Source organism: Poecilia mexicana, unplaced genomic scaffold (genome assembly GCF_051168715.1).
Source record: "Poecilia mexicana isolate PSO_F unplaced genomic scaffold, ASM5116871v1 scaffold_1, whole genome shotgun sequence".
NCBI lineage: Eukaryota > Metazoa > Chordata > Actinopteri > Cyprinodontiformes > Poeciliidae > Poecilia > Poecilia mexicana.
The window spans coordinates 4,224,267-4,227,115 of record NW_028263370.1 but is presented as its reverse complement, the minus strand read 5'-3'; positions in this window follow the sequence as shown (position 1 = coordinate 4,227,115).

Sequence of the window (2,849 nt, the reverse complement as noted above, 5' to 3'; positions counted from 1 at the left end):
ACCTAAACCCATTAGCACAACCCACTGAGATGAAAGATTATTTTTGCCATTATTTCGTCACATGCAATAGGTTTGCAAACCTTGCATTTCCAATACGATCACATTTTGTAGGAAACAAACTGTCGTAATAAATGACACAAGTTGCACCAGTAAAGTCATAAAATGTAATTTATTTAAAACTATACCGTTGCTGGCCTGCAATTTGGGGTATAGAAAGAAACGTCTAGTTTTAAAACGAGCTTTTGCTGCCATCTGGTGCCTGACAGTGGCACAACGCAACAGAGCAGCTCCTATTAATAAAACAAAAAGTTAGTTATGTTTGTTAAGCGTAGTGCAGTTTAGAGCTTGAAAAGCTTGCTGGGTGATGTGATGTTGCATGAACTGCTCAACACATGGTTGGAGGCAGGTTTTTATTTCATAAAACGTATGAAACAGTGAAAACATATTGCCAAAATACAGAATTAAAAGTCTTCAAAAACATATAGGAAGCATCACATGCATGAACATTTGCTCACCATGTCTCTGTAGTTCTTATGGCTTGTTACTGTTAAAGTTTGTCCAGTCCTATCAAAAATAGCTTTTCAACTGAACATAGCAGTGTGTTCAAATTTTCACTTTGAATCTAGAAGTCTAGAAGTCTAAGGGTCAATTAAACAGTCCGGTCTTTGCCAGCGATACTTTTCCTATATGGGTTCGTCATATCTAAAACAAACCTGGCGTATATCCCTCTGAAATCAAGAGCTTGTGCATAAGAGGCAAGAACCTGAACAAATCTGATGTGCACGATGAAATCAATATATAAGCTTGATCGCTCGCCTACTGCTTTGTTCCTCATTCTTCACTCTGTCTCCATGCAGACAAGATGCAGGAGTTTTCAGCTCTTCTTCCTCCACTTCTGTCAACAACACGCCGCTTATAAGCTGGCTAATGGGAGGTGGTTTTGTTTTTTTCCCTTTTTTGCACCTGAAAGTCACATTTGGAGTGGACCGCTGCAGCTTGTTCTTCGAGATGAGCCAACCAAACATGGGATGTAGACTACACCTGTTGCCCTTCTTGTGTTAAGCTGAACCAGAGACACAGAAACATCTTATTGAGTAAAAAAAAGACTGAAACTCACAGAGTTTGATGATGGAATAGAGGAAATGCATAGAATCCAAGTTGCTTCATCAGGGCCAAAATCAGCACTTATGTCTAGAAAAACATTTCAGAGCACTTTATGTCAGGCTGTTTATAGATGCTTATTTCATTTTCCACCAACACTTCAACCCTGCCCATGCTGCCAAAAGTACTAATACCTGCTTCAATGCCAGTGGTATCACTGTGACTGATTGGCTCAGTATAAACTCCACGGAGGAACATGAGAACCACCAGAATCAACAACGCAGAGCTGAAGGTCACTCTTTTATTGGCGTCTGGTGTAATGCATGATTCTGAGAAGCTGAATTTTAGGCTTTAAGCAGCAACCAACTAAACAAACAGAGTCGGGAGCTTAAAATAGATCTGTGAATTGAATGAATCTGTTTGAGTTTCGACTGAATTTTTGATTTAAGTTAAATGTTTTTGATCATATTCTAATTGTTTTGAGCTGTACTTGTTGGAAAGACCCATAAAAAAATGTAACTTATCTCTGAATGATCATATATTGCTTTGGCCCTGATAGGCGTGAAGCTTATAAGTATGAAGAATTTTTCCAGAGTGTGACCTGTGTCCGAAATAAAAAAAAAACTAAACTAACAAGCTTGAAATGGGAGTAGCTCAAATACCAAAAACCAGTCCGTCTTGCACATATTGATTAATTGATAGTTGGAATGGAGTAATCTGCTTGAGACAGAATACTTTCATGTTTAGTATGGTATAGGATTACTGTCAAGAATGGATGTCATTTAATCCTCTCACGGCTGAGGTCTTCTGTGTTCTCGGCACATCTTTTCTAACCAGACTTCCTCCTTCCACTGAATTTTCTGGTAACATACTTGGATACAGAACTCTGTGAACCACCAGCTTCTTCAGGAGTAACCTTTGTGTCTCCACCTTCTTGTGAAGGGTGTCGGTGACACAGCTAAACAAATAGTCAGAAGCTTAAAATACATATGTGATTTTAATGAAACTGTTTGAGTTTCAACTGATGACTGTCTTCCGGACAGACTGGAGAGACCATTTAAAGGCTTAAGAAACTTGTACAAGTTGACTAGGGTGTGACGCAGCAAGTTTCCATTAACCATTCAATCAGTCAAGTGTATCTGCATAGCACATTTCAGCAACAAGACAAGTTTTACATCATAAAAACACAAAAATTCAAAGTCATAAAATACAGCACACAGTAAACCAGTGAACGTTTCATTTTGCTCTGTGCCATCGTTACACATCAAAATGTAGGCCAGTGTTTCATTTATTATGGTTCAAATAAAACTCTAAACAGATGGGTTTTTACTCTATAGATTTAAAGGAACTCAGTGTTTCAGCTGTTTTGCAGTTTTCTGGAAGTTTTATTTTTACCATATTTGTGGTGCATAAACTGACTGCTGCTGCTCCGTGGTTGGTTCTGGTTCTGGGGATGCAGAGATGATCAGAACCAGAAGATCTGAGTTATGTGATAGGTTAATACAACCACAGCAGATCTTTAATGTATTTTGGTGTCAGTGATTTCTAAAAAAAAAAAAAAATACCAACAACAGTATTTTCAAGTCTATTTTATGAGCTACAGGGAGCCAGTGTAAGGCCTTCAGAACTGGAATGATGTGCTCTGCTTCCTTGGTTTTAATGAACTTTTTAAAAGTATTCTAATTTTCTGAGACACAATTTTGTTTTTTATTATGATTATCTGTTTCTTGTAACCATAAAAATTACAA